Here is a 13,939-nt window from a genome sequence, read left to right as displayed (position 1 = left end):
TCTGCGCAGTCAAGAAGAAGCTTCAAGTGCAGGACATCTCTTATGCCATGCTGTATCCGGCGAGGTTGCGGATAACGCATAAAGGCACGCAGCATTTCTTCCAGAACCCGCAGCAGGTTGAAGATTACCTTAAGCAGAACCGGCGGATGGCGCCCAGTGGCCTGGAGGCGCAACGACGATCTGGATCGGACTCCCCGCTGTTGGACCCGGACTAGGGCCTCCTTGGGGCAAGGGTTCCTGCTAAGACTTTCCTGGGCACTAAGTTGTGACTGATGGGCCTGTAGTTGGAGATGTATTATCTTTTCCTTGTTTTTCTTGCTTTTTGGTCTCCAGCATGAAGTCCTGCTCGGCACCTCCCTACCGTCCCGCGACAGCTGCCCACTTAACAGTGGAGTGGTGCGTGGGTGAAAGTAAGGCGGGAGGGGGCGGGTCGTGGGCCACACGCGTTCCCCATGTGGGCATCCCCCGAAGATTTGAAGATGTGGGATAGTCAATGTGGGACATTGATAAGTGGTTGGGTGGGGAGGGATACTGTACATGGCATGTTGGGGTTGCCGGTGTGGGAGTTGGAAGGGGGGTATTTGGTTGCAAGTTTCCTGTTTATCCTTAGTAAAGTAATTCTTGATGCAGCGATAGGCACAGATTATTGTAGAGTACACTTGGACAGACACCATACACGATTTTAATAGATTAAAGATCGCAACATGGAATGTGCGAGGCTTGAATAACCCCAGAAAAAAAAGACAGGTGCTTGGATACTTAGATCGACATCATATCGATATAGCTATGTTACAGGAGACCCACCTAGGCCCTGGTGGCACGCCTCTATTTGCCTCGCGTTGGGCAGCACACCGCTGCTTTGCGTGCTACTCCAGTTATTCCCGCGGCGTGGCTATCCTTTTCAAACGGGGGGTGCCATTTGTACCCGGTGGAATAGATACGGATGTCAACGGCAGATATTGCCTCATTTGGGGGACGCTCTATTCTCATGGGGTGACGTTTGCTAACTACTATGGCCCCAATACTGATGATCCCCAAACTCTTACTAGGTTATGGAATAGAATTCAAGAGATAGGCACCATATATGTCATCTGGGGCGGGGACTTTAACACGGCGCTGCAGCCACGGATGGATAGGTCCCGAGTCAATCCAACACACTTCACGCTTAAGCACAAGATATTGAACGACATAGCAGGGGATAATCGGTTACTGGACTCTTGGCGACACATACACCTATGCTAACATACTTGCTCCCATTCTGAAGGACGTATTCTACACGGCATTGGAAGAGGGCAGTCTACCCGGGACTATGCGCGAGGCCTTGATAACCTCGTTATTGAAGCCGGGGAAGTCCCCTCTCTCTTGTGATTCCTACCGACCCTTATCGCTACTAAATTGTGACACTAAAATACTTGCTAAAGTGCTGTCGACTAGGCTGGGCCTGCTGATGCAGCGGTTGGTTCTCCCCGATCAGGCAGGATTCGTCCCAAACCGGGCCACATCGCACAACTTGCGAACGCTGGCTGCAGTACTGCAGGACATTGACCCTAATAGTTCGGCAGGAGCGGTTTTTCTAGACGCCACTAAGGCGTTCGACTCCCTGGAGTGGGACTACTTACTAGGCGTATTGGAACGTATGGGAATGCCGTACACCTTCTTAAACTGGATTAAGTTGCTCTATAGCCGGCCAGTGGCATCAGACCTTTTAAATGGGGCTAAGTCCACACCCTTTGATATTTTCAGGGGCACGTGTCAGGGGTGCCCATTATCTCCTATATTGTTTGCCCTTGCCATTGAACCCTTGGCGGCGACACTCCGACAACACCATAATGATAAAGCATTGATATATCCTTCTAGACAACTGCTTATCTCATTATATGCGGATGATATGACGCTATATGTAAACAAACCCCTGGTTAATCTAAATCATTTATTGCGCGAGATAACCAAATTTTGCGTCATCTCGGGTGTGCAAATCAATAGGGCAAAATCGGCGGTCTTCCCCTTAACTGAAAACACTATACCATATCCAATGGATTATCCCCTAGTGTGGGAATCGGATGACTTGAAATATTTGGGTATCCATATTTCCAGAGATAAGGAGGCATTAATGAGACTAAATTATGGGACAACCATAGATAAGATCACCGACGACGTTAACAAATGGCTGAGACTCCCCTTGTCTACGGTGGGACGGATATCGTTGATAAAGATGGTGTTGCTACCAAAACTTTTATACTTGTTTGTTAATATTCCATACCACCCAGGGCGATTCTTCTTCAGTACACTGAAATCACAGCTCACGAGGCTCATATGGGGCGGGAAGCAAGCGCGCCTTAACCTGGCCACGCTTACATTACAATATCATCAGGGGGGATTTGAGGTCCCTGATTTTGAATTCTATTACTATTGTGCACAAGCACACTTTACCACCTATTGGTTCCACCCGCCGCCTTTCATGCCTCATTTAGCAGTCGAAGATGGCTATATGGCCCTACGCCTCCGTCCGGCTACCTCTTCACTGCAGTGAGGGAACAGGCACGGAATCCATCCACAGTGGATTGTACTATACGGGCATGGCAGCGGATAGCCCGCAAATTGGGGTCCTCAGTGATGTATTCGCCCAAATTGGTGCTGATACGAAATCTCGTGCTACGAGTGATGGAGGAAGGCATTTGTCGGAAGATGCTTGAGGGCCTGCGGTATTTCACTTGGGGAGATTTGTATCTGGCGGGGCAGTTTCATACAAAGGAACAGTTTTTTGGTGAACATGTACCGACCGTAATGGAAACATTTCTTTACGTCAGACTCCGGCAAAACATCAAGGCGGTGACCCCTGACTTCACCGCAGAGCCGGCCATATTTGCTCCTCTGCATGCTTATTTGCAGACGGCACCCCCCCGCCATGCAGTATCGCTATTATATAAACACACGCAAGAGGCGATACCGACCGCTCCCAGTCGTGCTAGAGGAGAGTGGGATGCAGACTTAGCTACTCCATTGACGGATGAACAGTGGGAATTTAGCTGTAGGCAGACAATGGCTATTACTGGAAACAGCAGGTTGCGCCTTATTCACTTTCAGTTTTTGCACCGGTTATATTACACTCCGGCTAAATTGCATAGATTTGAGCTCAGAGACAATGATAAATGTGTACGCTGTGGGAGGGCAGGGGCAGGCTTTGAACATCTAGCTTGGAGCTGCTCTGCGGTGGCAGAGTTTTGGATACTGACGTTCGAAGGTCTCTCAAGTATGATAGGGGTTCAGATGCAGCCATGCCCCCTGATTGCACTCTTAGGTCTGATCCAAACTGTTAATACTAAATATAATTTTTTTTTAGCAATAGGGCTATTACTAGCTAGAAGACAGGTGGCAAGCAGATGGGGGTAGAGATCGGGCCCCCAAGTTTAAAGAGTGGATTACTTCAATGGTTACATGGCAGGAGCAACTACATGGCTATGCAGACCTCCTGCCCATGAGATCGCGTCCAAGGGACATTTGGGGCCCGTTAACCGCATATCTGTTAACACAAGAAGAGAGGAATAAGGAAATGAACGCTGACACAACACTGGGGGTGGGAGACGAGCTGGGGACTGAGGCCTGAACCTGAGTAGTGCAGGTAAATACCCGGGAAGGAGTCCGCCATAATGCATGGGCATGATCACCGGACTGAGGAGTGGAATAGATCGAATATATGGACTCTGGAAAAGGAGGATATCCTGGAGTGTGGAGAGTGGAGAGCTCACATGCCGGGGCGGATGGGGTATCCGCTGTTGCTTTGTTAGTGGCTGAATGGGGATGGATGGTGGACTGCCTTAAAAGATAATAACATGTACTGTACCAGGTTGGACTTTATGATGCGATCCCTGTGGCTGTATCGACAATATTCGGGGGAGGGAGGGGGGGGGACGTTTACCTCATCAGGGTTGGGGTATGATGAGGGGGGGAAGAAATGTGTATTGCTACAGTATATGCTAAGATGTGATTACTGCACTGATGTACCATGCACTATTTCAATAAAGGTTTTTCAAAATAAAAAGAATTTTTTAAAAAAGTATTCAAAAGGAACCATCAAACTCACAAAACATCTCTCAGCAACTATCACTGGCACATCAAGGAAGCCAAGAAAGCAGCCATCACCACCCGCATCCACTTAGCAGCAAACTACGCAAAGGAACTCTTCAAAATAGTCAAAGAATTCTCCAATTCGACAGCCATAGAGAACACCATCCACCCTTCGGAAGAACTCTGCGGCACCCTTTAACACTACTTACACAGCAAGATCACCATCGACTACAACAATTTCAACATCCAACCCGCCATCCCCAACCCCGACAACCTCAATCAACTAGCGAACACCAGCCAAACCATTACTACCTGGTCACCGCTCACCACCCTGACCACCTCAGCCATCAGGTCTTCCATGTCTTCCATCCACTCCAGGGCGCCCACTGACCCCCTGCCCCCACCACCTCTACAACCTCGCAACGAACCCTTTCAGCCCACAACTCACCAGCATCCACTACACCTCCATCTCTACAGCAACCTTCCTGGACAGATGGAAACATGCAGACGTCAGACCCCTCCTAAAGAAAGCCTCCACCGACCCCAACGATCTAAAAATAATCACTGATGTCCCTGCTCACCTACCCGACCAAAGTACTCAAGAAAGCCATCGACCAGCAGCTCACTGGAACAGAACTAACTACTGGATGTCTATCAATCAGGATTCTTTGCCAAACACAGCACTGAGACTGCGCTGATTGCCGCCACAGACGACATCATAACACTCCTCAACTATGTAGAAACTATTGCCCTGATCCTCCTTGACCTCTCCTCGGCATTCAACACAGTCTCCCACAACACCCACATCAATAGACTCTGCAACATATGCATACAGCAATACGCCCTCAAGTGGGTTGCCTCCTTCCTTACAGGATGCATACAGAGCATCCGACTGGCTCCCTTCACCACCGCACCCAAAGACATCATATGCGGAGTAGCACAAGGATCATCCCTCAACAGCTGAATGACCCCCTCACAGACATCATCATATCCCTCTGACTCAACATACTCTCCTACGCAGCTAACACTCAACTGATCCTCTCACTCACTGAGGACCCTTCCAATGCCAAAACTAACTTCTGCAACGCCATGACCAACGTAGCCAAATGGATGAAACATAACTGCCTCCAACTCAACTTCGACTAAACGGAAGTACTGACCTTTGGGAAGAACACCCCTGCATGGGACCCGAACTGGTTGCTGGCAGAACTCGGACCACACCCACACCAACTGACCATGCTAGCAACCTTGGGATCATCCTCGACAGCCAACTGACCATGAAGCGACAAGTCAACGTAATCACCTCCACCTGCTTCCACACACTTCTCATGCTCCACGGAATATTCAGATGAACCCCAACCAACACCCGAAAGACTGTCACACAGGCCCTCGTCACCAGCCGCATCGACTACATTAACGCCCTCTACGCAGGCATCTCCACCCAGCTCCTCAAAAGACTCCAGACCATACAGAACATGGCAGCCAGACTCATCCTGGACCTCCCCAAACAAACCCAAATCACCCCCCACCTGAGAGACCGCCACTAGCTCCCCATCCAAAAGAGATGCCAATTCAAGATCCTCACATATGCCTACAAAGCCCTCCATTACCTAGGACCTGCCTACCTCAACCATCGACTGAATTTCCACCAACCCTCTAGACATCTGCACTCTTCACTTGCCATAGCACATAAAACCTGTATCCGTCGCAGCTGCAGTGGTGGACGTTCCTTCTCCTACAGTTGCTGCTAGACCTGGAACGATCTTCCCCTCCAGCTTTGCACAGCCCCCTCGCTGGCAGACTTCAGAAAGGGACTCAAGACCTGGCTCTTCGTTGGAGACACAGCGCCCAGATACCCCTAGGGGTGACAGTGTCACACTTTACAACTGCTGTTTGATTGATTGATTGGTCAACAGCAGAAGAATCTCTTTCACGGGTCTATGGTGACTGTGGAAACAGCAATAAAAATATCACTGTGACTGAATTAGGAAAATCCTTGCCTCTGCCTTAGAGTTCCAAGCGGCTAATCCCAAGCCTGCATTTGCTTGGACTTTGAAATCTCTGCAGGTTACATAAGGTGATTTCATAAATCACATGAACTGTTCATGCATGGTTCTGCCATCGGTCATAGGGATATCCCAGCACTTATTTGGTGGTGGGCACCAGTGTTGAGTGTTCTTCCATCCCTGCACAGGCATGCTCATCATGCTCACCACACTAGTGAATATCTGAGCCATATCACCCCACCTCATGAATACGACCTCACTGATGATGCCTCTACGCAAAACAAGAGTGCTTTGATCAACCCCTAGGAAACCACTTCGGATCTCCCATGGTCTACTTTCACCTGTGATCCATGGTGGAACTAGGTGCAGATACTACAGACAAGTCGCTCCCATAAATTATTTATATATGATAGATATAGAGTGCTTCTTGCTGAGAAATTAATGTTATTGCACATCGTGCATTAGCAATGTACATGTAGAAGTACCGTTGTAGAAATGTAGACACCACAATCTTCTAGGTTGTGCAAATACAAAAAGTATATAAGTGAACAACACCAGGTGCCACAGTCATTTGTTAGCTTCATGAGCAATTCTTTTTCCATTAAACATAGAGCGCTGTACTCTCAACTAGGCCCTGCGGAATCTGATATTTCTGCAAATTAGTCCTTGGAAGGCCACATTCAGGATGAATTTCCATGACACCGGTTAGGTTGGGTGTTTCCTCAATTTCTGATAGATTTCGGTAACTGGCAGCAACATGTATACTTAAGCCGCAAAATGTTGGAAATAAATTAGTCTTCAAATTACAGAACTAGTTTAGGCCTCAAAATACTGGGTTCTGAACAGAAAAATGTGGGCCTGTATCTGAAATGCAGACCTTTATGGTCACCCCCGCTGAGGGTTTTTCGTTCTGAACTTCGGGGTGGTGCCATGGTAAGGTTTATTGGTGCTCGAGGAGGGATACTTTTTTGTAGGCCATCCCATGTGTGTTTGTTATTCTATTATAGCTTCAACCACGGTTAAATGAATCACTGGAGAACTTCCCACGTAGGCCTTAAGACACTACAACACCCTTCCAACCACACACCTGCACAGTGTAGCGTATAATCTGTGTAAGCACGTCAGCGCCTCATGTAGGGGTTGTAAGTGCGTTGCAAATGCTACAACAATACACAACTCTAGAGAGAATTGGTTTCACAGAAATTCAAGGTCAAGAAGATTTATTACTCAGTTTTCTTAATATATCCTATTCTTAATGGATTTCCCCATGTCAGCATCGCATTTGCATTTCTGGCCACACCTCATTTAAATGTGGATTCTTTTTTATGTTTTGAAGGAGATCTCAAACTCAGGCACGATGTTCCAGGTCAAACATCGGGAATTTGAGTAACATTTCTTAAATGTGTGGGCTTATTTATGTTCAATAGTTTAGAGTCAGGTTTTCAGAAATATGCCTTAAATGTCCGAATTGCCAAACAGTTTTGTTAAATCACTGGGACACGGGTGCCATTACCAGCAGGCCCACTCAGTGGCGTAGCCTTGCGGGGGCAGTCCACCCCAGGCGACACTGTTTTTGGGGGCAGCAGAGGTAAGCAAGTTGTGTCTGTCGACTACCACCAACCCCTTGCCCCCTAAAATCAAGTCGCCCATCGGCCTCCAGCCCCACCCCCCCAGAACAAGTCACCCATTTACCGCAAACCCCCAACCCCCACACTCTTACCTGCACCGGGAGGCTAACTCAGGGTCCACCCCGGGTAGCAGTAGGTCTAGCTCCGCCACTGGGCCCACTCCATTTTTTTATCCTTCCAAGGTCGAAACACTGAGTACCTTTGAGCAGGACAAGGGCGAGTATCTCTCTTAAGAAGCAACAACGTACACATTCATACATTGTTTTAAGGGTGTAATTATAGCCATTTCAATGAGCCGTGCTAGTTTTATTGTTAACTATTGGGAAAGCTCACAAAGAGGTCAACCAGTGGTAGCCAGGGCTAGCAGCACCTGCCCCTGGCTTGCACTTTGTTACTCCTCTTGGGCACTGCCCTTGTGTCAGGTGCAGCGCTTTAAATGGGCAGGTACTGTCCGGTACTGAGTACCTGCACTTCTTTAATTATAAAGGGAGAGTACCTGCACTTGTCAGCACTGTTGCATTAAATTTGTTGACACTGGTCAGGGGCAATTAAGGCAGTAGCAAGTGCACAAGATAAAACAAGCATTTGCAATGCAATAGGTCTCGCATTTATAAGAGTTTGAGCTATTGGCATTGTAAAATTACAATGCCTTTTATTTATGTTTTGGTTTTAAAACAAATAAAAGGCATTGTCATTTACAATGTCAGTAGCATAAACTCGCATAAAAGCAGTGTGTGGAGTGCAGCAGTGTGCGGCGTGCAGCAGTGTGCGGCGTGCAGCAGTGTGCGGCGTGCAGCAGTGTTTCGTGTAGCAGCGTGAGGCATGCAGCACTGTGACATGCAGCAGCGTGCAGCAGTGTGTGGCGTGCAGCAGTGTGCGGCGTGCAGCAGTGTTTCGTGTAGCAGTGTGAGGCATGCAGCACTGTGGCGTGCAGCGGCGTGCAGCAGTGCGTGGCGTGCAGCAGTGTGCTGCGTGCAGCAGTGTGCTGCGTGCAGCAGTGTCGTGCAGCATGCAGCAGTGAGTAATGCAGCAGTGTGCAGCAGTGTGTGGCGTGCAGCAGTGTGCCGGATGCATCAGTGTGTGCCATGCAGCAGTGTGTGGCGTGCAGCAATGTTTCGTGTAGCAGTTGGCGGCGTGCAGCAGTGTGCGGCGTGCAGCATTGTGCGGCGTGCAGCAGTGTGCGGCGTGCAGCAGTGTGTGGCAGTGTGTGGCGTGCAGCAGTGTGAGGCGTGCAGCAGTGTGTGGCGTGAAGCGGCATGCAGCAGTGTGTGGCGTGCAGCAGTGTGAGGCGTGCAGCAGTGTGAGGCGTGCAGCAGTGTGAGGCGTGCAGCAGTGGGTGGCGTACAGCAGTGTGAGGCGTGCAGCAGAGACACGTGGAGGGTGAGGAGAGACACGTGGAGGGTGAGGAGAGACACGTGGAGGGTGAGGAGAGACACGTGGAGGGTGAGGAGAGACACGTGTGGAGGGTGAGGAGAGACACGTGTGGAGGGTGAGGAGGAGACACCTGTGGAGAGACACATGTGGAGGGTGAGGAGGAGACACGTGAGGAGACACGTGTGGAGGGTGAGGAGAGACACGTGTGAAGGGTGAGGAGAGACATGTGTGGAGGGTGAGGAGAGACGTGGAGGGTGAGGAGAGACACGTGTGGAGTGTGAGGGGAGACACGTGTGGAGGGTGAGGAGAGACACGTGTGGAGGGTGAGGAGAGACATGTGTGGAGGGTGAGGAGAGACACGTGGAGGGTGAGGAGAGACACGTGGAGGGTGAGGAGAGACATGGAGGATGAGGAGAGACACGTGGAGGGTGAGGAGAGACACGTGGAGGGTGAGGAGAGACACGGAGGGTGAGGAGAGACACGGAGGGTGAGGAGAGACACATGTGGAGGGTGAGGTGGAGGGTGAGGAGAGAGACGTGTGGAGGGTGAGGAGAGACGTGTGGAGGGTGAGGAGAGACGTGTGGAGGGTGAGGAGAGACGTGTGGAGGGTGAGGAGAGACACGTGTGGAGGGTGAGGAGGAGACACGTGAAGAGACACGTGTGGAGGGTGAGGAGAGACACGTGTGAAGGGTGAGGAGAGACACATGTGGAGGGTGAGGAGAGACGTGGAGGGTGAGGAGAGACACGTGTGGAGGGTGAGGGGAGACACGTGTGGAGGGTGAGGAGAGACACGTGTGGAGGGTGAGGAGAGACATGTGTGGAGGGTGAGGAGAGACACGTGGAGGGTGAGGAGAGACACGTGGAGGGTGAGGAGAGACATGGAGGATGAGGAGAGACACGTGGAGGGTGAGGAGAGACACGTGGAGGGTGAGGAGAGACACGGAGGGTGAGGAGAGACACGGAGGGTGAGGAGAGACACATGTGGAGGGTGAGGTGGAGGGTGAGGAGAGAGACGTGTGGAGGGTGAGGAGAGACGTGTGGAGGGTGAGGAGAGACATGTGGAGGGTGAGGAGAGATGTGTGGAGGGTGAGGAGAGACATGTGGAGGGTGAGTAGAGACACGTGTGGAGGGTGAGGAGAGACACGTGTGGAGGGTGAGGAGAGACACGTGTGGAGGGTGAGCAGAGACACGTGTGGAGGGTGAGGAGAGACACGTGTGGAGGGTGAGGAGATACGTGTGGAGGGTGAGGAGAGACACGTGGAGGGTGAGCAGAGACACGTGTGGAGGGTGAGCAGAGACACATGTGAAGGGTGAGCAGAGACACGTGTGGAGGGTGAGCAGAGACACGTGTGGAGGGTGAGGAGAGACACGTGTGGAGGGTGAGGAGAGACATGTGTGGAGGGTGAGGAGAGACATGTGTGGAGGGTGAGGAGATACGTGTGGAGGGTGAGGAGAGACGTGTGGAGGGTGAGGAGAGACACGTGGAGGGTGAGGAGAGACACATGTGGAGGGTGAGGAGAGACACGTGGAGGGTGAGGAGAGACATGGAGGGTGAGGAGAGACACGTGGAGGGTGAGGAGGGTGAGGTGGAGGGTGAGGAGAGACACGTGGAGGGTGAGGTGGAGGGTGAGGAGAAACAGAGTTGGAGGGTGAGGAGAGACGGAGGTGGAGGGTGAGGAGAGACGGAGGTGGAGGGTGAGGAGAGATGGAGGTGGAGGGTGAGGAGAGACCGAGGTGGAGGGTGAGGTGAGACGGAGGTGGAGGGTGAGGAGAGACCGAGGTGGAGAGTGAGGAGAGACCGAGGTGGAGGGTGAGGAGAGACCGAGGTGGAGGGTGAGGAGTGACCGAGGTGGAGGGTAAGGAGAGACCGAGGTGGAGGGTGAGGAGAGACACGTGGAGGGTGAGGAGAGACACGTGGAGGGTGAGGAGAGACATGGAGGGTGAGGAGAGACACGTGGAGGGTGAAAAGAGACACGTGGAGGGTGAGGAGAGACACGGAGGGTGAGGAGAGACACGGAGGGTGAGGAGAGACACATGTGGAGGGTGAGGTGGAGGGTGAGGAGAGAGACGTGTGGAGGGTGAGGAGAGACGTGTGGAGGGTGAGGAGAGACGTGTGGAGGGTGAGGAGAGATGTGTGGAGGGTGAGGAGAGACACGTGGAGGGTGAGCAGAGACACGTGTGGAGGGTGAGGAGAGACACGTGTGGAGGGTGAGGAGATACGTGTGGAGGGTGAGGAGAGGCAGGTGGAGGGTGAGCAGAGACACGTGTGGAGGGTGAGCAGAGACACGTGTGAAGGGTGAGCAGAGACACGTGTGGAGGGTGAGAAGAGACACGTGTGGAGGGTGAGGAGAGACACGTGTGGAGGGTGAGGAGAGACACGTGTGGAGGGTGAGGAGAGACACGTGTGGAGGGTGAGGAGATACGTGTGGAGGGTGAGGAGAGACGTGTGGAGGGTGAGGAGAGACATGTGGAGGGTGAGGAGAGACACGTGTGGAGGGTGAGGAGAGACACATGGAGGGTGAGGAGAGACATGGAGGGTGAGGAGAGACACGTGGAGGGGGAGGAGGGTGAGGTGGAGGGTAAGGAGAGACACGTGGAGGGTGAGGTGGAGGGTGAGGAGAAACAGAGTTGGAGGGTGAGGAGAGACGGAGGTGGAGGGTGAGGAGAGACGGAGGTGGAGGGTGAGGAGAGACGGAGGTGGAGGGTGAGGAGAGACCGAGGTGGAGGGTGAGGTGAGACGGAGGTGGAGGGTGAGGAGTGACCGAGGTGGAGAGTGAGGAGAGACCGAGGTGGAGGGTGAGGAGAGACCGAGTTTGAGGGTAAGGAGAGACCGAGGTGAGGGTAAGGAGAGACCGAGGTGGAGGGTAAGGAGAGACCGAGGTGGAGGGTAAGGAGAGACCGAGTTGGAAGGGAATCAGAAGTGGAGGAGAGAGAGGGGTGGAGGGTGAGGAGAGACAGTGGTGGAGTGGGGGGGAGGGGAGGATATCACTTTTACTTAATCTCCTAGTGTAAGGTAACGCCCCCACCCCACAGGCCCTGCCGGGGCCGAGAGCAGATCACTTTTCGCATCAGCCGTCACCCGAGACCGCTCCGTACTTGTTGGTAAATAGAGGTTCCCTATCTGTTGATAATGGGATTCACTTGGGGGGCTGACTTACCTCCTCCACCCCCAGGGCCAACACTGAGAAGGGATCAGAGACCTGGTGCTGCCTATGCTGCAGTACTGCGAGAGAGATGGATGGGGGGGGCGGGCAGAGGAAGAGGAGTGGGGTTAGAGAAGGGACAGGTGGGGAGAGAAAGAGGAGAGAAGGGACAGAGACAGAAAAGGAGCAAAAAAAGAATTAGAGAGAGTAAAGAAGAGAGTTGGGGAAAATGAAAACATTACGAGAGAACATGTAGCAAAGAGGTGGAGAGAGAAGATGGGAGAGAATAAGGACGCAGCCAAGAGATAGGGCAGAGACAAAAAGTATCGAAACAATACAAAAGTATTGTTGGAGTGCTTATTTTTTGTGCAAAGACTGTTTTTTGCTTACCTTGCCCTTGAAATGTTTTTGGTGCTTGTGGTACTGTGACGGCAGCTCTGGGCTAAAGTTATTTAAGTGTTTGAAGAGTTGCAGAGGGGTTTTTAGTCGCTTCTCTGATCGTTTCATAGTCATTCTTAGGAATAAGTTATCCCATATACTTTTAGTGTATTTTATACGGTTACAGCTTTTATGCAAGAGTAATGTATCCTTGCGATAGTCACCTTTTGTCATTCACTCTGGGTATGGAGGCCTCTCAATCGGTGGATCTAAATTAGTAAAATTGCTGCCACAGTTTTCAGATTGCTGCAGCTTAATAGGTTTGCATGTGACAGCAGGTAATATCTTTTCATATATGTGGACCCCCCTCGCCCCCGATGATATAAACAACCTACCTCTTCAAGCTTTAAGAAGGTGTTGCTAGGTAGCTGATGCTAGTTTTTTAGTTGTGGAATTTGTTTTAATGAAAAAATGAAATTAAGGTGCCATTTATGTAAAGTTTGTTGGCGCTTATTAGTGGGTTTTTTCAAGGTATGTGAAGGTAATGCATACTTTGTGAGGTCAACTTTATTTTCTCACCCTGCACTGTTGCAGAGGATTGTTTGTTTCTCACCAGATGCAACCAATGAATGTTATTCATAGTGTTTCTGCTTTGAACAAGAAGTTGTTAAAATAGCGGGCTCAGTGAGCTGAACATCAATGGCGGAGATCTGTGTATAACCTGGAGTTCGTAAGTTTAAATGCTGACTGTCAACCCAAATGAAGTTGATAAAAGGACATCTTTGAGTTGGATAATGAAGGCTCATTTGATTTCAGCATGGACAGACAATTTGGTTTATGGCCGTATAATCCAAATGGCTCTATTTCTTTCCCAAAATAATAATACATATTTTTTTGTAGTCTGTTCCGCACGAATCAAATCCTAACAAGTAGTTACAGCTTGTTTAGTAGCTGTGTATTGAGCTTTGTAAATGATTGATGAATATTGATTATATCATAGGAGATACCTGTTAAAATCTTGCTTCAAATGTGCATTTTCAGACTTGTGAAATGTTATCTTTCAGCACAGAATACTACAGAAGGATGGCGAGAGGAACTGTCTGGGTCAGAGAGTGGACTCTTAAGTGGCTTGCAAATGTAACATAACCCAGCCCCCATATTAAAGTAACCTCACCTGCTTTAGTCAGATGCACCCAAATCTGAAGTATACAATGAACAGTTCCGTGGTCACTCTTCCTTAATATTCTCACCAAAAGCATTAGCCCATTACATAAAGTTGTCTCCAATCCGTGAAGTAACCGCAGTGTAACATAGCGTTGTGCTTAACATCAGTGCCTGCAAAGTA

This window comes from Triturus cristatus, chromosome 3_2 (genome assembly GCF_964204655.1).
Source record: "Triturus cristatus chromosome 3_2, aTriCri1.1, whole genome shotgun sequence".
Classification (NCBI taxonomy): Eukaryota; Metazoa; Chordata; class Amphibia; order Caudata; family Salamandridae; genus Triturus; species Triturus cristatus.
This window is presented reverse-complemented; position numbering follows the sequence as displayed.